Source organism: Nomascus leucogenys, chromosome 11 (genome assembly GCF_006542625.1).
Source record: "Nomascus leucogenys isolate Asia chromosome 11, Asia_NLE_v1, whole genome shotgun sequence".
NCBI classification, from domain to species: domain Eukaryota; kingdom Metazoa; phylum Chordata; class Mammalia; order Primates; family Hylobatidae; genus Nomascus; species Nomascus leucogenys.
In genome coordinates, this window is record NC_044391.1 from 3,291,596 (window position 1) to 3,313,367 (window position 21,772).

At 42.6% G+C, this 21,772-nt stretch overlaps 1 protein-coding gene across 1 annotated transcript in view; it reads left to right on the forward strand.

The window, feature by feature from the left end:
* Positions 1-1,548, forward strand: part of PLCB1 (phospholipase C beta 1) — a 787,620-nt gene extending 786,072 nt beyond the window's left edge. Inside the window, exon 33 of the mRNA XM_030821960.1 lies at positions 1,532-1,548. The gene's annotated coding sequence lies outside the window, so the exon portion shown is untranslated. The remainder of the gene's footprint in view (positions 1-1,531) is intronic.
* Positions 1,549-21,772: the final 20,224 nt, after the last annotated feature.

Sequence of the window (21,772 nt, forward strand, 5' to 3'; positions counted from 1 at the left end):
TAAGTGACAGATGGATTAGCTACCAAACCAATGATGTTTTCTGCCCTTGGCTTTCTTGACCTTGCTGCAAGGTTTGACATGATTGACCACTCCCTTGTTGATACCTCCTTTTCCATTACCTCTTGGTCTCCCCCTAAATCTCTCTGGCTATCCTTCTCACTATTTTTTTTTCCAGAATCTTCATGTTTCTCTTGATCTCTAAATTCCAGCACATCTCAGAATTCTCTATTTGGTTCTTATTCTCATTCTGTATATTTTCATTGTGACCTTCATCCAAACTGAACTATCACATATATGTTAAAAATTCCCAAGTCTATGTTTCTAGACATGCTTTTTATTCTGAGTTTCAAACCTATATGCAAAGGTCTATTAAATATCTCTTTACCTGGATATCCACCAATTCCTCAGCCCCCTTAAATATGCTTGTCATTAAACCCACAATCCTTTTCCAAACATATTCAAGTGAATTAGATCCTTTTCTATCATCCAAACTATTCTATGCAGAAGCTGGGACTCACCATGGACTTCCTTTTACCCATACACAATTAATCTTCATTCTCCATTAACATCTCCCAAGCATTGTGTTAGTCTGCATTCTCTTCCTCCCCACCCCCACACCACATCACCATTGGTAAAGACCTCAGCCTCACCTTATCCCAAACAACCCATCCCACAGTGCTTGCAGAATAAGCTTTCTGGGGCTGGGCACAGTGGCTTATGCTTGTGATCCCAGCACTTTGGGAGGCCAAGACAGGTAGATCACCTGAGGTCAGAAGTTCAAGACCAGCCTGGCCAACATGGTGAAAATCAATCTCTACTAAAAATACAAAAAGTTAGCCAGTCATGGTGGCACGTGCCTATGGTCCCAGCTACTCTGGAGGCTGAGGCATGACAATCATTTGAACCTGGGGGGCAAAGGTTGCAGTGAGCTGAGGTCACACCACTGTACTCCAGCCTGGGCAACAGAGTGAGACTCCATCTCAAAAAATAAAAAATAAAAAAAGAATAAGCTTTCTGAAACACATGTCTTGTTATTCCTCTCCTCTGCTAAACTCTTAGCTTGGTAACTAAGGCCTAAACTAAACTACCTCTATGACTTTCTTTTCCACTGCTCTAATCAGAGCATGTCATATGATTTCACAGCTCTGTCTTTAAATACATATTTTTTTCTCTACCAGAATTAACCCCATCCACTACCCCATTTCTCAGACTAAATAATGTTCTGTAACTTTGTAAAATATTTTCCCAAGAGTATGCTCTTCCCAGAAGCCTAATTGGCACAATTTAGATTCTCCTTTTTGCACTCAACATGCACATCTCTCTAATTGCATGCTAGCAGCATCTATTAATTTACTTGCCTTTTTCTCCTACCTGAGTGCAAGTTCTTGATCAATCATATACCATTTTAGTCTTCATACGCCAGTGCCTAGTAATGTGAATGGCACATAGTAGGTGCTCAGTTAATGCATAATAAATGAAATGATAAATCACTTCTAGAGGTCCTATGTGATTCTTTGTCTCTTTTTTTTAGCTGATTCTCAAAGAACATTTTACACAGAAAGCAGCACAACATACTCAATGGATTGGAGACTCAATGGAAAGCAACAGAATCCTGAAAACTTAACTGGTTTGTGGTCATCAACCCTTTAAGAATCTGATTATATCTGGATTCTGTCCCTTAAAAAAATGCTCACACATACCCAGGAGTTTCTGTACAATTTTGGTAAATTCCTGAAACTTATTCATAGGCTCTGCTTGAAATTTTAAACCTGAGTTCTGCTTTCTCCTGCGCACTTCTGAGCAGACCTAGCTCCCAAGAGGAAGTCCCTTTTCACTACTGGAATTGAAATAAGCAGACTAGCTTGAGGGCATGAGGACTTGATTAAATGTATTAACATATCAAAGGAAAGATGTGCAAAGTGGAAGGGAAATAGCTTAGCCCTGGAAACACAAAAAAATATAGAGTTGTTGTTTGTTTGTTTTTTGGTTTTTTCTTTTTTTTGAGACAGAGTCTCACTCTGTCTCCCAGGCTGGAGTGCAGTGGAACAGTCTCCACTCACTGCAGCCTCAAACTCCCACGCTTAAGTGATCTGCCTACCTTTGCCTCCTGAGTAGCTGGGACTACAGGTGCACACCACCACACCAGCTAAGTTTTCTATTTAATTTTTGTTTGCTTTTCTGTGAGACCAGGTTTCTCCATGTTGCCCAGGCTGGTCTCAAACTCCTCCTAGCCTCAAGCAATTCTCCCACCTTGGCCTCCCAAAGTGCTGGATTTACAGGCATGTGCCATAATGCCTGGCCAAAACCACCTTGATAATGACAAAATTTAGCAGTGTCCACCTCAGCACCATTGGATCAAAGTGAACATTGCAGTTGTAGCCCTCAGAAAGCATATCCGATCCCAGAGACAGGAACTTCCCTGGTGGGAGACAGAAGCATCAGGCTCTTCCAAACCTGAGCCACTAATTCTAATTCTCCTTTATCATTCAGTTACATGACAAATTTTTATTGAGCACCTACTATGTCAGCTACTGTGCTGGTGAAATCATCCTATCCCCACAGAGTTGACAAGAATTTCATGCTGGGTTCTGGACAGAAATATCGTTAAAATTAAGCATTAATCAGACAGCATTTTGGCCCACTTCCTTGTTGCTAAAAGTCATATAGCACTAGATGCTAGCCATTTGCATCCCCATTTTCCCCACGGATAGGATTTCCAAAGTTTTAGGACATTGGAAGTCTTATTATTGGAAGAATTGATTTGCAACCCATCATTCCCATAGACAGGATCTCTGACATAAGAATCATAAGGATCTTGTTTAAGGATTCCTTAAAAGGTTTTTTAGACCCTGAATTCCAGCAACCAGTTTGAAGACCCCCACAGAGGAACTGGATCAGCATGAGAATACAGCGTCTTTATCTCCCTGTCCCATGACTTCACCCTGCACTCTTCAACCAATCGATGGTCTCCACACGTTGGCCCACTCCCAAACCCTTAGAAACCCTAACCCCCAATTCCTCTGGGAGGTGGATTTATGATTCCCTCCTATCCCTCGTTTGGTGACCCTGTAATTAAACCTTTCTCTGCTGCAACCCAGTGTCTCTGCATATTGACTTTCTATGTTCATGGGGCAATGAATCTATTACAGTTACAATAGGGATGGAGAAACAAGGGTGAAGATGATAGATTTGAACTCAGCTCTCCTGGAGTTTGCCTTGTGTTTTGTTTCCTTGCTTACTCAGCAACCCTCTGATTCCAATACTGCAGCAGCCTTTACCAGAGATTTGGACTATTAGATATTACAATCCAATTATTTTCTTCTCTTTAGTGAGAGATATTTCTAGCTGCTCTGAGTAGAGACTCCAAGAAATACACCACAAAACAGATCTTCTACCAGTAAAAAAAAAAAAAAAAAAAAAAAAAAGCCACATAAGTGATGTCCTTACTTACATATATAAATGGAGGTCTGTTGGTGCCATTGTTCTAGAAAATGGGGAATTAAAAAACAACAAAAACAAATTTGTGTTTTGAAAAGCTCGCGGGGGACAAGGCGCGGTGGCTCACGCCTATAATCCCAGCACTTTGGGAGGCCGGGGCGGGCAAATCACGAGGTCAGGAGTTTGAGACCAGCCTGACCAACATGGTGAAACCCCGTCTCTACTAAAAATACAAAAATTAGCCAGTCGTGGTGGCATGTGGCTGTAATCCCAGCTACTCAAGAGGTTGAGGCAGGAGAATAGCTTAAACCTGGGAGGCGGAGGTTGCAGTGAGCCGAGATCACGCCATTGCACTCCAGCCTGGGTGACAGAGTGAGACTCCATCTCGAAAAAAAAAAAAAGAAAAAGAAAAAAGAAAAAGGAAAAGCTCGGGGGGAAAAGACTCCTGAATACCTTGCGGTAAGAGATAAAGGTGGCGTAATGGTTGAGATCCTAAGGAGGAAGTGGTCCTGCTCCAGTGTGAAGGTAGCAGTAATCCTTGGGGCTGCTGCAGATCTAACAGCTCACAGCCTTTGATCTGAGAAACACCAGGCATCACCTTGAAGCTGAGCAACAGGAATTTAGGTTTTACTACCACACTTCTGTTAAAAAAAAAAATTGTCAGTGGTTCTGCTAGCAAAGACAGGACCAGCATTCACTGGAGAAACATACACCCCACTCACCAACTTTTTCTCTAAGTCACTCTCCTCTTTAACACAGCATTGATCGACCTTGGCCTATTTGGCAGTAAGCGCCACAGCTGGGCCCATTATCCAACCCCAGGTTGAACCCAAGGAGCTTTGGTCAGCTGAGATGACACCTCCCTATACTGAGTTTTGCCCTGCTGACAAGGAGACCACTATCAGAGTTGCTACTGCTGGGGCAGCACATTGGCACTTGGGGCTAATACAGGAGCAAGAAGCCCCTTGCCCTGCACCAGCTTCCCTCCCTTTAATGATTCAATGAGGACAGCTTTGACTCAGCAAGCAGGCTCCCTCCAGCGTGGTCTGGGTGCTGAGATGGGATAAAGAAGGCAGGTACTATTTCCCTGAGGTATGGCTGTAAGCACACAGGGACCCCTGAGCAGACACTCACAGGAGTGGGAGAGACCTGGCCATTATCCTACCTACTATGACTGGCATTTGAAAGTTTGAAGTAGTGATCAGGAAACTTTTTCTAAAAATAGCAGATACTTCAGTTTTGCGGGCCATATGGTCTGCCGCAACTACTCAACCTGCCTTTGTAGCAGGAAAGCAGCCACAGACAATGTATCCAGGAATCGGCATGGCTGGATTTGGCTGCTGGTTGTCTTTTGCCAATCCTTGCTTGAGAACTACACTCTGGGAAATGGCTTGTGGCACCACAAGATGTGTTTGACTACCCCAGGACTCACTCCATCCTGATGATTCCTCAGCCTCCACCTTTGCTCTGCACAGGGAGAAAGCAGAAATAAGTAAATCCTGATTTAGCATGTTTAGATCTTCGTGCCTCTTAAATGAACAAACTTGGCTAAAGGAAGCCCATCCCTGGGGAATTGGACCTGTCCTCACTGGTTTTTGAGCTTCAGAGCCCAGGGTCATTTTAAATTCTCCAAACTAATGAATGCCTCACCTTCCCTCTGGGGGAATGGCCAGATTTTGTTTGTTTGCTAGTTGCATTGTACTGCTAGTATTATTTGTTTGCCTTCTTGTGAAGGCAGTGATTCTGATATTGTATGTGGAGAGAGAATGAGATATTGGGACTCAGGCAACATGGTGCCAAATCTCAACCCAGTCTCTAATTTGGGGAACCATTTGTCCTCCCATGTTCAGCTCTGTCACTGTCTATCAGGGATTCCAGCCCAGGGCCCTGGGATCTCACAGAGCATCACAAGGCTCTGGAAAGAGCATGGGGGAAGTGCTCTGCAAACAGGATAATTCCGATTCTTATACTGAATTATTCAAGATGTGCTATACCTTTGGTTTTCTCATCTTTAAAATAGTGATAGGGCTGGGCGTGGTGGCTCATGCCTGTAATCCCAGCACTTTGGGAGGCTGAGGCAGGCTAATCACCTGAAGTCAGGAGTTCAAGACCAGCCTGACCAACATGGTGAAACCCCGTCTCTACTTAAAAATACAAAAAGTAGCCAGGCATGGTGGCGGGCGCCTATAATCCCAGCTACTTGGGAGGCTGAGGCAGGAGAATCGCCTGAACCCAGGAGGCACAGGTTGCAGTGAGCCGAGATGATGCCACTGCACTCCAGCCTGGGCAACAGAGTGAGACTCTGTCTCAAGAAAACAAAACAAAACAACCAACCAACCAAACAAACAAATATATATATGTTTGTTTTATATATATATGTGTGTGTGTGTATATATACATATGTATATATGTATATATACACACACACACACACACATACAATAGGGATGGAACGTGCTATGTCCTCATAGAGCCGTGGTGAGGATTAAATGAGAAAATCCATGTGATGTTATCTGCATGCTCTCCGGCACATTCCAAGTATTCGATGCATGCTTTTGTCCTTTCTGTTGTTTTAGAACAGTTCTCTGCCTCACCTTATTTTAGCATAGTCATGAAAATCTTCTGGGGTGCAGTCCAAGCTATGCCCAGTCTGTAACCAAGACTAGTTTATGGTCAGTAGCCATCATCATAAGTAACCAGGTCCTAAGCCTACTCTCAACAATAACTACAGCCCATCAGAGATTTCCCTAAATCAGGTGGCTTAGAAAAGCAGGCAATGCCTTCTGCACCATCATCTACATCATTTAGTTTAAATGGCAGAATCTAAAGGTTAATTGCTTTATTTATTCATCTGTCCTTCAAAAAAGCCTTTCATTATTTATTATTGATACTTTTTATCAGGTGTCAAGAACATCCTCTAAAATGGAACCGGTTTTGTTTTGTGGTGTGGAGGGTCTAGGAATGAAGAAGTTTTTTTTTTTTAAGAAAAAAGAAATGCATTTCTAGCTTATCTTGGTTCTCACCTCAATACTTGAGTATCTTCTTCATTCATTCATTCCTTCATTTATTCAGCAAGTTTTAACTGAGCTCCTACTATGTGTAGAAGCAATCAGAGCAGTGAGTAGAACTCATGTTCCAATGTGGCTAATAGATAATAAACAAAAATATAAGTGTATAGGAATCAGCTATCAAAGGGTGCTATGGAGGAAAAGTAAGTAGAAGGATAGGAATGCTGGAGATGGGGGAAGACTTGCTGTTTTATAGAAGATGGCTGAGGAAGGCTGCACAGATATTCAAGCCAAGATCCCCAGAAATAAGAGGGCAGGCTATGCAGATGTATGCAGGAAATGCAAAGAAGAGGCTACAGCAAGGTTTGCAAACTCATGGGAAATCAAGGAAGCTTGGGTGGCTGGAGCAGAGCCATCTTGCTGTGAAGTAAGTGATTTAAGGTCATAGAGGTAAGGGCACAAAGGGGCCATCATGTGGCACCTTGTAGTTTTTTCTGAGTAGATTGAGAAAGCCTATGATGGTTTGAGCAGAGGAGTGACAATGTCTGTGTGCTGGCTGGCTGCTGTGTGGAAAACAAACTGTAAGGAGACCAGGGGGGACACAGGAGTCTCAACAAATCCAGGGAGAAGAGATGGAGCTTCAGTACAAGGTAGTAATCAGTGGAGGTCCTGAGAAGTGGTAGATTCTAAATATACTTCAATAAACAGTTGCCAGAATTGGCTGGATGGATTTGGATGAAGCCAATCCAATTTGGTGGATTGGGTGTCACATGTAACAAAGAAAGAAGAGTCAGATGATTCTGAGGTTATGCAAATATAAGGTGAGCAGGTACACATGACTCCAGAGCAGTGCTTCTCTACCATGAATGAGCTCACAAACTACCTGAGGATCTTGTTAACACGAAGTTTCTGGGAAGGGCCTGAGAGTCTGCATTTTGAACCAGCTTCTAGATGCTACTAATAATGCTGGCCCATGGACCAAACTTTGAGAACCACTGTTAGAGAAAAGTAATGCATCTTAGTCATTAACAAACTGGTCTTTGGAGCCAGAATACCTAGGTTCATTTTCTGGCTCCACCATTTCCTACCAATGTCACCACAGGTAAGCTAGGTATTTACCTGTGCCTCAGTTTCTTCATCTGTATCATGGGGATCATTGTGAGAATTTCATGAGTCAGAAATATAAAGTACTCAGGAGATGCAAGAATAGTTCAACATATGCAAATCAAAAAACATGATTCACCACATAAACAGAACTAAGAACAAAAACCATATGATTATCTCAGAAAAAGCATTTGATAAAATTCAACATCATTTTATGATACCTTTGACAAACTAGGCACAAACAGAACATACTTCAAAATAATATGAGCCATATATGACAAACCCACAACCAACATCATACTGAATGGACAAAAGTTGAAATGATTTATCCTAGTAACTAGAACAAGACAAGGATGCCCACTCTCACCACTCCTATTCGACATAGAACTGGAAGTCCTAGCCAGAGCAGTCAGACAAGAGAAAGAAAGAAAGAAAGGGCATCCAAATTGGAAAAGAGGAAGTCAAATTGTACCTGCTCACTGATGACATAATTCTATACATAGAAAACCCGAAAGACTCCTCCAAAAGACTCCTAGACTTGAAAAGCAACTTCATTAAAGTCTCAGAATACAAAATCAACATACAAAAATCAGTAGCATTTCTATATACCCATAACGTTCAAGTTGAGAAACAAATTAAAAACTCAATCCTATTTATGACAGCCACAAAAATAATCTAGGAATACATTTAACCAATGAGGTGAAAGATCTCTACAAGAAAAACTCCAAAACACTGATGAAAAAAAAAATTGCAGATAATGCAAACAAGTGGAAAAACATCCCATGCTCATGGATTGGAAGAATCAATATTGTTAAAATGATCATATTACCCAAAGTAATCTACAGTTTCAATACAATTCCTATCAAATTACCAACATCATTTTTTACATAATTAGAAAGAACAATCTTAAATTTCATATGGAACCAAAAAAAAGCCCAAATAGCCAAATCACTCCTAAGCAAAAAACAAACAAATCCAGAGGCATCACATTACCTGACCTCAAATTATACTACAAGCCTCTAGTGACTGAAAACAGCATGGTACCAGTACAAAAATAGACATATAGTGATCAATGGAACAGAGTAGAGAACCCAGAAATGAAGCCACATACCTGCAACCAACTGATATTCTATAAAGTTAACAAAAATAAACAGTGGGAAAAGGACACCCTATTTAATAAATGGTGCTGGGAAAACTGGCTGGCCATATGCAGAAGAATAATCTGGACCCCTATCTCTCACTATACATAAAAATTAACTGAAGATGGATTAAAGACCTAAACATAAGACTTGAAACTATAAAAATACTTGAAGAAAACCTAAGAAAAATTCTTCTGGACATTGGTCTAGGTGAAGAATTTATGACGAAGACCCCAAAAGCAAATGCAACAAAAACAAAAAAGAGGCAAATGGGACTAGAGTAAAAAGCTTCAGCACAGAAGGAAAAAAATCAGCAGAATAAACAGACAATCTAACAGAATGGGAGAAAATATTTGTAAATTATGCCTTTGACAAAGGACTGAATCTACAAGAAACTCAAACAAGTCAACAACAACAACAACAAAAATCCATGACTCAATAGTGGGTTATTGTAGTCGTCTGTTTTCATGCCACTGATAAAGACATATCCTAGGCTGAGCAATTTACAAAAGAAAGAGGTTTAATGGACTTATAGCTCCACATGGCTGGGGAGGCCTCAGAATCATGATTGAAGGCAAGGAGAGGCAAGTCACGTCTTACATGGATGGCAGCAGGCAAAGAAAGAGAGTTTGTGCAGAAGAACTCCTCTTTATAAAAGCATCAGATCTCATGAGATGTATTCATTATCACGAGAACAGCACAGGAAAGACTTGCCCCCATGATTCAGTTACCTCCCACCGGGTCCCTCCTACAACACACGGGAATTCAAGATGAGATATGGGTGGGGACACAGCCAAACCCTATCAGTTATAATATCAATTTAGTAGCTCACATTCATCATGAAAAAAAGAAGAATAGGTTTTTAAATATTAAGGCTATGCATTGTTCCATGACTTTTTTTTTTATATGTGTGTCTTAGATCATGTTGTGAAATGTATTTCTTCTATGCATTTCTTCTGAGGGTCTTGGTCAAAAAATGTTTGAAATCACTTGCTATAAACACCAAGCCAATGTAACTGTCAAAGATTAACCTGGTGTACAGCACCACCCCATAACAAATTCAGACCAGCATCTTATAGCAATGGGCAGGCGTTCTTGGGGCTGTGCAAGGTTTGTATTCAGCAGTGACCCAGTGACCCCATATGATAGCAAAGCAAATGCATTAGACTGGTCAGTGCTACCAGTCCCCTCTCTGCCCGGTGATGGGAAATAGGTTTGATCCCATTGAACTGAGCTAGTGACCCATATGCACTGAAATTCTGGACAATTTGGGGAGGAGAGAAGCCTCAGGAGGCATCTTGCTCAGCGGGGCTGTAACAAACATGATATAATAATAGCTATACTCTTCGTTAGTTCAAAAGTTTATGTTAGTTGCAAAAGGTTTTCTTAAAGATGTTTGTAGGGAGAAACCAGGATCTTCAAAATTGTATTGTAAAATACGTTGTTTCTCAGTGAAAGTCCTTCCAGAGTGGAGGGAGCCAGATGGCAGCAAGGTGTATGCCTAAGAAGCTGAGAAAGGTTATAGGTAGAAATGGACTGAATAATCAGTGACTATATTTCAGGGGTGGTTGCTGTAATATGATACATGTGTGACATCTGATGTTATAAATTACCTTAAGTTCTCTGCTAATAATTCTATAGTAGGACAAATAGTTAATACAGTGTGTGCCTCATAATGACTTTTAGTTCAAGAATGGACTGCTGATGTGATGGTGGTCCTATAAGATTATAATACCACATTTTACTGTACCTCTTCTATGTTTATATATATGTAGTTACTCAAATACTTTGCATTGTGTTACAACTGCCTACAGTATTCAGTACAGTAACATGCTGCCCATGTTTGTAGCATAGGAACAACAGGCTATACCATATAGCCTAGGTGTGTAATAGGCTACACTATCTAGGCTTCTGTAAGTGCACTCTAGGATATTTGCACAATGACAGAATCACCTAGTGGTGCTTTTCTCAGAACATTATCCCCATCATTAAGCAACACATGACTATATGTTAATTTTTGGTTTCATATTAGTAAATCCAAACAAGGAAACTTGTTTTAGGAGAGCAGAATTTTCCTTTTTATCATTATGCTGCAACTATTAACACTAGTACTAGTTGTGACAGCCTAGGTTTTTGTCCCAAGTCGCTATTTAAAAACCCAATATTAAATGGAATAAGTAGAGAAACCATTGCCTCAATTAGCTTAATAGAAAGTGTAGGTGAAGAGGGAGTGTAGAAGGCTTTGTTGGTATAGATTCAGATCCCAGGCATGCGTAAGGATGGCTTCAGCCTTATCTCAAGTAGTTTCCCTAAATAGTCCCATATATTTTGCAAGACCAGATACCACTTGAAAAAATCTCTCTTCCAGATAATAATCATGGTAATTTTAAAACATGTCCTCAAATTCTGGGGGCTCTGCCTGTCAAAAGATGGGTTCTATGCAACCTTCACTTGAGTCTGGGGCAACGCTGGTGACTTGCTTGTAGTCGGCAGAAAACAGCAGAAGTGACACCAGGTAACTTCCAAGCCTAGGTCGGAAAAGGCTATGTGGCTTCTGCTAGTTCTCTTGTGATGCTCGTTCTGGGGAAGCCAGTTATGATGTAAGAAATCCAACTACCCTGAGGCCACTATGTTGGAAATGCCATATGAAGGTGCCTCCATCAAGAGCCTAGGTGAGCTCCCGGCTGACAACCAGCATCCTATGTCAGCCACAAGAGCCACCTTGGACACCTCGCCCAAGTACAGTGGTGTGGTCATGGCTCACTGCAGCCTCCACCTCTTGGGCTCAAGCAATCGTCCCACCTCAGCCTTCTGAGTAACTGGAACCACAGGCATGTGCCACCAAGTCCCACTGATTTTTAAAATTTTTTGTAGAGATAGATTCTCCCTATGTTGCCTAGGGTGGTTTTAAACTCCTGGGCTTAAGTGATCCTCCTGACTCAGTTTCCCAAAGTGCTGGAATTAGAAGTATGAACAGCCATGCCTGGCCAATCATCTTTCATTATAAAAATCACAGAAATAAAATCTTCCTAAGATTCCCTAACTGGCTTCAGGAGGTAATGTTTTCTGGTTAAAGCTAAAAAGAAGCACCACGAATAAATTTTGCAAGACTGGACATCACTTGAAAAGTCTCTCCTCCAGATAATAACCGTGGTAATTTTAAAACATGGCCTCAAACTTGAAGGGACTCCTCCTGTCAAATGATGTGTCCTATGTCCTCTCTCTTGAATCTGGGCCAATCTCTGTAGTTAGAAATTAGGGCTTTTTCTAACTACAGAGAGCTCAGAGAGCCAAAAATATATGTAAAAGTAAACTGTAGCTAATTCTTAAAAATAGGAACTATGCTAGCTTAGCAAATTCACTGATTAGAGTCAGGTTTACATTTCTGCTTTCAGCTGTGGTTGTCTGTGTATTTGGACAACAGACACCCTTTGATCCAGATTCAAGGCCCACAATATCAATGTGTCACTCCTCACATCTCACATTGGGGAACACACACGCAAGACTGAAATTGGAGTCAACACTAACAAGGAGGCATGAGGCAGTCTGCAAAATTAAACCAACTGTCAAACAGCACAATTAGAAGGGTAGGGGTCACTTAAGGGAGCAAAGGATGATGTTTCTGGATGAGCGAGATGGGCTAATGGTCCCCATTGGGCAAGGGTATGGTTCTGAGGTTACTGGCATTAAGATAAAAAGAAAACATGTCAGTTTTAGGATCTGATACCAGATTTGCTTCTTCAGGCAAACTCCTACCAGGAACTGAACTCCCGTATTGTCTGGGTATTGTCTGGGTATTTGTAGAGTAGACAATGCTTCCAACCACAACTTTGGGCAAGACATAGAAATTTACAGTCCATTTAAAATGACTGAGAAAATAAGGAGGTGGGTACAGTAGGGTGTGCCTGGAGGCTAACGCTGGAGGATCACTTGAACCCAGGAGTTAGAGACTAGCCTGGGCAATATAACAAGACCTCATCCCTTAAAAATAAAAAATTAAGAATGACTGAGAATATAGTCAATAATCCAGATATGCAGAGAAGAGCATCTTGCTGGTGCTGCTGCGATACTGCCCTGTGTGTAGGGTGCCCACAGGCTGACTTTCTGGTGGGATCCTGTGAAGATGTTTCCAAGGGCATAGTTCCCTGGCAAGAAGAAGCTCTCTGCTCTACAGGGACCTCATCAGACTCTTCTCCATCTCTTTATCTTCTACCCCCAAGGTGTACTCCACAGCTCATGTTGTCCCCTCTGACTCTCTATTGGCTGGGGTACTGAAAAGATGGCTCAAGATCAGGCCCCTATTGTCCATTTGACTCATCCGGAAACCAAGAACTTCCCCTATTCAGAAAGTGGAGGTGGGGCTGCTCCCTTCCCTCTATTTCACCAATCACTTTAATCTGCTCAAAAAAATCCAGAGATCGGGCAACAAACGCACAGAGCAGTGAGGCAAAGAAAGCAAGTCCCTCTTTCTTCCAAGTAACAAGACTTATGGTGCCCTTTTCACCTGGCTGGAGGAAGGGAGCACCTTCCATTCCCATATCCTATAGGAGGGAGTAAGTTTCCACCGGAAACTCAATCCCAAAGTCTCCAACAAAATCTGCTAATTTTTTTTTTTTTTTTTTTTGAGACAGAGTTTCACTCTTATCCGCCAGGCTGGAGTGCAGTGGTGCGATCTCGGCTCACTGCAACCTCTGTCTCCTAAGTTCAAGCAATTCTCCTGCCTCAGCCTCCTGAGTAGCTGGGATTACAGATGTGTGCCATCATGCCCAGCTAATTTTTGTATTTTTAGTAGTGACAAGGTTTCACCATGTTGGCCAGGCTGGTCTTGAACTCCTGCCCTCAAGTGATCCACCCACCTCAGCCTCCCAAAGTGCTGAGATTACAGGCGTGAACCACCATGCCAGGCCCTGCTAATTCTTTTTACATAGGCTGGCAGTAGGGGAGTAATGGGGAGATAGTTGGAGATGCAAATCATCTGAGAAATATCTAGCAGCTCTTTAGTTTCCACATGGCATTTATCTCCTCCTCTCTATCGTGCAAAGACAACTAAAAAAGTTATATGTAACATTCTCTTGTACCTGCCCCGGTTATTCTTGGTATTGATCTAGTTATCTGCTTCACCTTCCAGACTGTGATCTCCTTGAAGGCAGGCATGTATCTTACCATGTAGCATATCTGAAGAACTGGATAAATATTTTAGTGAACAGAACCAGTCTGGACTTCATTTACCTTGAAATCTTTACTGCCAGCTTTCATTTCAGCAGAGCTTTTTATGATGCAGATTCTAAGAAAAATTAATTACCTAGGTATTTCTGAACTTGCCGAACTGGAAGAAATGTGTTCTTAGGATAATCAAAGCCTGGCTGTGTGGTTCAGTTAGAATCAGAGAGGGTACCCTCACCTAGCCTCTTCCAAAATACCAGGCCAGGTGGCTGGATGAAAAGAGGGTTTGACTCCCTGAGCCTGCAGGCAGGAGATGAGTTCCTAATAAATAGGTCTCCTTTCGTTATTGTGAAATAAGATCAGTAACAGCCTCAGAGTGAGCAGAGATAAGTCTTTGTGCCTGTGGGGACTTGAGTTTAAGGGGTCCTACAGCAACACTACCTATCATCCACATAGCTTGGAATGGCCAGATACAGATCAGGAAAGCACAATTCCACTGTGGTCCTTGAGGAGGCAGTCTCAAAAACGGGTCAGGTATTTATTTTCTTTCTCTTTTTTTTTGTGTGTGTGTGGTTTTATAACTTTATTTGACAAGCAGCAATTAGCTCTCATCCACATTGACTGTAGATTTTTGATAGTAACAGGTTCATAGGGAACCCAAGTCTAGAGCTTGTTTGATGAATCTTTATCCTCATTACATTTTGTGGACAATTGCAAGTGGATGGAACAGGCCTTATTCCTTTGGTCCAAACAGCTTTGTTGAGCCAGGTATCAGGGTGGTGGCTGCTGAAAGCTGGGCTTGCTGTGGTACTTACTTAAAATAAAACAACAGTGAAGTTTGCCATATCAGTTGACACTTGTTCTCACAAAAGATTTCTCTTTAGCATGCGATGCTCTTTGTAGTATTTTACCCACAATATAACTTCTTTTGAAATTGGAGTGAATTCCCTCAGCCCTGCCTTTGTCAACTAAGTTTATTTAATACTCTAATTTTTTGTCTTCATTTTAACAATGTTCACAGCCTTTTCACCAGGAGTGAATTTCATCTCAATAAACTACTTTCTTTCTTTGCTCATCCAGAAAAAGACAATTGCTCATCCACTGAAGTTTTATCATGAAATGGCAGCAATTCAGTCACATCTTTAAGCTCCACTTCTAATTCTAGGTTTTTGTTGTTGTTGTTTGCTATTTTCCCCACATCTGCAGTGACTTCCTCCAGTGAAATCCTGAACACATCAAAGTCATCCATAAGAGTTGGAATCATCTTCCAAATTCCTGTTAATGTTGATATTATGGCCATGTTCATTAATGATCTTAACTAGATCTTCTGGATGACTTGTTGCAGCTTCTCCATCAGCACTTGCTGCTCCACCTTGCCCTTTAATGTTATGGAGATGGCTTCTTTCCTTAAACCTCAGGAACCAACCTCTGCTAACTTCTAACATTTTTCTGCAGCTTACTCACATCTCTTAGCTTTCCTAGAATTGAAGAGAGTCACAGCCTCACTCTGAATTAGGCTCTGGCCTGAGGGAGTGTTTTGGCTAGTTGGATCTTCTATCCGGACCACTCAAACTTTCTCCACATTGCCAGAGGCTGTTTTGCTTTCTTATTCATGTGTTCACTGGAGAAGCACTTTAATTTCCCTCAAGAAGTTTTCCTTTGAAAACTTGGCTAATTGTTTGGCACGAGAGGCTTAGCTTTTGGCCTGCCTTGGCTTTCAACATGCCTTCTTCTTTAAGTTTAGTCATTTCTAGCTTTTGATTTCAAGTAAGAGATGTGTAACACTTCGTTTCACTTGAACACTTAGGGGCTATTGTATGGTTGTTAATCAGCCTAATTTTAATAATGTTGCATGTCAGGGAACAGGGAGGATCAAGGAGAGGTAGACAGATGGGGAGCAGCTAGTTTTCGGAGCAGTCCAACCACACCCAACATTTATCAATGAAGTTTGCCATTTTATGTGGGTGCAGTTTGTGGTAACTCCAAAAGAATTACAATAGTAACCTCAAAGATCACTGATCAGAGATCACCATAATGTGTATAGTAATGAACAAACTGTAAGCATTGTGAGAATAACCAGAATGTTACCCAGAGTCACAAAGCGAGCACATGTTGTTGGAAAAATGATGCTGATAGACTTAGTTGACACAGGGTTGCCATAAACCATCAATATGTAAAAAACGCCATATCTGCAAAGCACAATAAAGCAAGGCACAATAAAATGATGTATGCCCATATTATTTAAGAGAACATATCAAACCCAGAGTTTCTCTCTGTCTCTCCCATACCAGGAGACTGTGGAGCTCACCTAACTCCCTTTGTCTTCAGAGCTAGCACAGTGGAGAAAGGTTAGGCAATGAGCAAGGTCAATTAAAATACCCATGCTGTGCCCAGTATACCTAGGGTCCTTGCCCTTGTGCAGTACAAGGAGGAGCTTGGTAGGTGCCCCAGATCTCTGTGCTGATGGATTTTTACCTACGACCCCAAATAGAGAAACGCTTAAACCTTACTCGGAAACAGGAGGGTGATTTTCCTTTTTTCAGAAGAAAGGGAGAGTGACACACACATTGGTAATCTACTAATTGTAGACATATGGACAGTTAGGGACAGTCTCCAGTCAGAAAACAGGCCTATATCCCCTGAGGGGATTCCACCCACCCTTCTCCTTTCCAGAGAGTAGCTAGGGATTCATCCAATGAAACAGAAGGGAAAGAAGCTAAAACAAGTTTATGAAATAGCTTCCTGAGGAATCGTTAAGTGGATTCCAAGTTTTAATATGCCCCAATACACATTAGATTGAACTAAAATGTATTAATTACTGTCAGAGATTGATCCCATTAATGGCCCAATTATTTTCTCTCTCTATATCCATGCCCCTTGCCCTGTGACTTTGCAAGTCATCCTACTGAAGAGACACAGTCAATTCCCCCAGCCTTTAAATAGGCTAGACTATGTGACCTGCTTCGGTCAACAGGATGCAGTGGAAGTGATGGTGTACTACTTCTAAGCCTTGGCTTCAGAGAATTTATGTGTTTTCATCTGCTCTATTGTGCCTCTGCTATCACCATGACAACATTCTTGGGGTAACCTGCTGGAGGATGAGAAATAAATGGAAGAAATGAATCACCCAGTCATCCAAGTGAAGGCCAGCCTAGTGCAGCTGACAGCCAGCCTAACCCCAGATACATGAATGAGTCCAGCCAAGATCAGCAGAACTGCCTAGCTGGACCCTAGCTGACCCCAGTTGTGTGAGCTATCAATTGGTAGTTTTATGTCACTGTGGTTGCATGGTTGTCTGCTTCCCTGTTGTGTATGGTGACCATGGATAACTGACATAACTACCTATCTTCCCAGTGCTCAATTTATCACCATCTAAACCTCCCAATCATCTGTGAGAAATGTGTCATTATTTGCACTTTGCAGATGAGGAAACTGAACCATATAATGAGATTAAGTGATTTGCCCAAAATCACAAATACAGTAAGACAGGGAGTTTTATATCCAAGTCCAGGATTTTCTCTAATGCATTACAGATGAATTGGAAGAAAGCAAAGAGTTTTTAAAATAAATATGGTTGCAGACTGACTTCCTGGGTTGAATTCCTGGCCGTCCCATTTACTAGATTTGGAACATTTTGCAATTTTCTTAGCCTTTCTGAGTCCCAATATTCATTTCTGTAAAATGAGGATTATGTCATCTGCCTTGAAGGACATTCATCCTATAAATATTATTGAGTGATGACTATGTGCCCAGTACTGTTCCAAGGGCTGGTGAACCATTACTAATCAAAAGTAAAAAGATCTGGATGTGGGAATCTATCTTGCATGTTTGGCTTGCATGTTTGAAGTACAGCTTAAACTTCAGAAAAAAAGGGAGCATTTGGGGTATAGACAAAACATTTTGGTCAGTGTCTTGGTCATTTTGCATTGCTATTAAGAAATACCTGAGGGTGGGTAATTTATAAAGATAAAAGGTTTGTTTGGCTCACAATTTTGATAGCTGGAAGATTCAAAACTGGGCATGTATATCTGATGAGAGCCTAAGGCTGCTTCCACTCCTGGCAGAAGGTGAAGGAGAGCAGGTATGTGCAGAGGTCACAAGGTGAGAGAGGAAGCAATAGAGAGCAGGAGGGAGGAGGGGACAGGCTCTTTTTAACAACTAGCTCTCTTTTGAGAAATAATAGAGTGAGAACTCATTAACCGCTTAGAAAGGGTGTTAATCTATTCATGAGGATTCCACCATCATGATCCAAACACCTCCCATTACAGCCCACTTGCCAACACTGTGACACTGGGGATCGAATTTCAACATGAGATTTGGTGGGGAAAAACAAACCATGTCCAAACTTAGCAGCCAGGAACTTGAAAGAAGGATTTCCCTTCCTAAAATGTATTGCTACATTCCTCCCTTTGGGATTAGGATTGGAGAGTAGTGCTGGAAAAACATCTGGGATCTCAGAGCAAAGGGAAACAACATCCTTCTACCTCAGTGCCTGCATTCTAGGGGACTGGTTTGTGAGAAGACACAGAAAAATTCCCATGCCCTGAGAATAGCATAACAAAATCACTAGAACTAAAGAGCATGACTTCTTCTCTAGTGGACATCTCATGAGGACCCATGTCAACAATAATCCATCAAAAGATTCCTGCCTCAATCCCCAACATTTCAGAAATTCATTCCAGAATTCTGACATAAATTCTGGGAAGGAAACACTTTAGAGACCCTAGTTAAATTTTCTTGCTGTACTGAAGGGATGATGCTTCAAAATGCAAATTATTTTGAGTTATAGGAAATGAAATTATATTTTTGTAACCCAATTTTGTAGCCTTAGATTCACACATTTTAATTAAAATTAAACAAATATCGTGTTGTTGTTTCTTGTAAAATAAGGTAAAATCTAATGTCCAACACTTTCTGTAGAAGAGAGAGCTAGTTCTCCACCAAAATGTGTGCTTTCTGTTCCATGATACAGTGTTTAGCTAGAAAGCAGCTGCCCAGCAAGAGATGACATTTCCCAGAACCCTTTGCATCTGGGCAAGACCATGTGATTAGTTTCTACAAGTAGACTGCAAGTAGACATGATACGTGTCTTTTCCAGATTGAGGTCTCTTCTGTATTACTCTCTTTCCTCATCGTCATCTAAATTACATAGGCCCCTGAGGCTCTGGGGAGGCAGAAACACAAAATGGAAGGAAATTGAGCTTCTGAACGTTTCCTGGAATGCCCACCTTTTGATCAGGAATGCCAGCATCACATTGCTACATAAGCAAGAGATAAATGTCTCGTGTGTTAAATCACTGATATTTGGAGGCTTATTGTTTTATATTAAACAATCTTTATTTGAAAAATAGTACCTTGCAATCGTAACATGATCTATCAAACTTCAGTGAAAGCAATTTCAGCAACAACTAACGAACAGTAGCTAAACTGACAAGAGATCAATCAAAAGTATTTTAAAGTGAGCAGCACCAGCTGATGTTCTGGTGAGTCTCTGGGTGTTCTGGTGAGTCTCTGGGTGTTTAGGACCTGGCTACAGGGAAAACAGAATCAAATCAGCAGGTGCTCTGGACCCAAGCTCACACATCATGACCAGCCTCCCTCCTTGGGTCCTTAGTGGACCACAGTCCCCCTGGTACTTCCAGGCCCCTGTGGGCTATAGGTGGAGCCCTAGGAGCCAAAGGGCCTCTTGGAAAAGGCTGGAACTTGGCCTCTCAGTCAGCCAGCTTCTGCGTATTGCTTTTATTTTCTTTCCAGAGTACCTGGAGCGGTCTCTCAGTGGATAAAGTGGCCACCCAGCCTTCCTGGGCCATTTTCTCAGAGAAGAGGATTTCTCTCTGAAAACTGGAAGTGTCTTACTTCCATTCCTTGGCCAGGTCTTGGGCCATCTTCTTGTAGTGATTGCAGGTCTGTAAGACACAGTTCAAGTTTTAGTACACCTTACTGAGGTCCAAGCAGTAGACTTCCTGCTGAGACCCCATCGTGTGTTCTTGGTGCAGTCTAGGCAAAGTGGGAGTCGCCAGCTGTAGCTTCCGGAGGTCCCTTTTCAGCTGTCCACTTGCACCCTACAGAGAGGTCTGCTGGCTGAGCCGACTTTGGATTTATGCTATGAGTACTTCACCCCTTTGGTTTTCTTCCCACAGTTGCATGTCTGCTTCTCCAGTATCCCCCTCAGGACATTTAAAGAATGCACCTAAGTCACTGTCATCATCCACACTCTTCAGAGGGACTTGTGCCCAAGACGCTGGGTGACCACTGTGTCTTGCTTCCCTATTTCCCTTCACTACCAAGTCCTGATGGTCCACATGGTCTCTACTGCCTCTGAGCAGATGCGGGATTCTCAGCGGGGTGTGGGCCAAGGAGGTCAGTCACCTCCCTCCAACACTCACTGGCACTAGTCCCAGGATTCTGTACATCACTAGTTCTGCCATCCTCAGGTGGGCCAGCAGCAGCTGAGTATGCATCTCCTAGTGGGCAACAGGCTCTCCGTGGCTCTTGAGGGCTCTGAAGCTCTGCCTCCACTTGCCAGTGGCCTGTGGGCCACAACTGACCACTTGGAACCCTGAGGACTGTCTCCTCTCCAACAGAAACAAGGGCCCACCAATCAGGGTAGGCCGTCTGTTGGGCTGGACTGTGGGGAGGGGAGGCACCCTGTGTTTGAAAAAACTGTGTCCCTGATTTTGTGTTAATAGAAAGTGACATTACTTGTGCAGTGCCTTGGGGGAGTGGAAAGAGCTCACTGCAGCCCCTATCTCAGGCCGCTCCAGGCCCCACCAGGCCCTACAGCACAGCTAGAGGAGCATGCCACAGCCCAGGGTCCACACATGATCCTCTCAGGGCAGCATGCTGGCCCATCCCTGCTGAGGCCCATGACCCTGATTTCAAGTCTTCTTCTGCTGCAGGGAAGCCTGGTCCTGCCTGTAAAGAGTCTATCTACCTTGCTAGATTGAGCTTCTTGAAGAAGGGACTATGTTTTCTTCATCTCTGCATCCCCGGTAGCTAACCAATGTCCAGTATACTCTAGGGGGTCAGCCATTGTGTTGTTTTCTTGTTGACTCTACTCTGACTTATGACATGACACTTTCCCCTCTTGACCTCTATATTCAGATTTTTTTTTTTTTTTTTTTTTTTTGAGATGGATTTTTGTTCTTGTTGCCCAGGCTGGAGTGCAGTGGCGTGATCTCAGCTTACTGCAGCCTCCACCTCGCGGGTTCAAGCCATTCTCCTGCCTCAGCCTCCCGAGTAGCTGGGACTACAGGTGCGCACCACTATGCCCAGCTAATTTTTGTATTATTAGTAGAGACTGGGTTTCACCATTTTGGCCAGGATGGCCTTGATGTCTTAACCTTGTGACCTCGAGCTTTAAAACCCCTCCAATATAGACGGACCTCAAACTGCAGCCAGACCTGAGGAATGGTGAATGGAGCACTTTCCCTGGTGTGATGAGAGGACCTACAGATCTGGCTGTCTTGTCCCTTGCATCCCTCTGCAGAATTTGACTCCGTTTTCAAATCGGACTCAAGAATGATCTTTAGTGTTGAGGATTTTGCGGGGTTTTTTTTGTTTTTTTTTGCTTTGTTATTGACACAGCTTCTGGAAATCTTTTTCACAGAGAGTTTGGGGACGTTTTTGGCCAAATTGGGCAGATGCAGGCTCCATCTGCTCCACCGCCACTGTCTGGGCCACAGCATGTCCCCTGCGTCCTGCTCCTCCACAGGGGTTTCTGCAGCAGAATCTGCTCCTTCGCAGGCACGTCCACAAGGTGCTCCTGTGCTCCAGCCCCGCTGTTTCCAAGAAGACAGGCCCTGGGACGGCCGGGATCCCTTTCCCTCAGACAGCGCAGTCAGTGTGGGTAGCAGGCCGGAAGTGGTGACAGCCACCATGACAGTCAGGGCCGCGGGCAGGACGATCGCATTGAAAAAA